The following is a 701-nucleotide window of genomic DNA, read 5'->3' on the forward strand; positions in this document are numbered from 1 at the left end:
ACGACGCTCACAAGTTGGTTCTAGCAACCAGAACTGGTCAATTCATGGTTCGGTGACAACGCACATTGGCGGTTCCGTTTCATTTGCTACACATGTAAAATGGATGGTAAGATTAATTTAAATAAAATATATCATTAAATAATTTGTTGTTACTTAATTAATTCTTTCCTTACAGGCTATATTTTTTGGACGTGAGCCAAGCCCAATGGAGCTGTTTGTTGAGACGCACGTACGGAGTCAAGACTGCCTAAATAAGGGGTAAAAATTTGTTGACAACTGCTCTCAACACTTTATGGTATGTTCGTTCAACCATTTTATTTTCTAAGTTATTATTTTTATTGAGTTGAATATGATAATTTCCTTTTTCATTTTCAGGACACCTATAATAGCCAGTTGAGGGAGAGATATGGGAACGATCATTTGATCCATCCGAATCTCGATTCAAATTTATGGATCGTGGTAGGATCATCCGGTGAACTCGATAAAAATCAGGTGTATGGGCTCTCCAACATTATACCCGTAGTGTCTCAACCGTCAGGAGCTCCCAATCAGTATTAAGCACCCAATCTAAGGAGTTCGTGACCTTGCCGCAACACACGACTTATCTCACTGAAAAATACGAGCAATTATCAGTGAATTATGAACAGTTTCACCAGATGATCATAAACATAGCATCACAGAGTGGTGATACATGTGCACCC

Source organism: Populus euphratica, unplaced genomic scaffold (assembly GCF_000495115.2).
Source record: "Populus euphratica unplaced genomic scaffold, PopEup_1.0 scaffold38.1, whole genome shotgun sequence".
NCBI lineage: Eukaryota > Viridiplantae > Streptophyta > Magnoliopsida > Malpighiales > Salicaceae > Populus > Populus euphratica.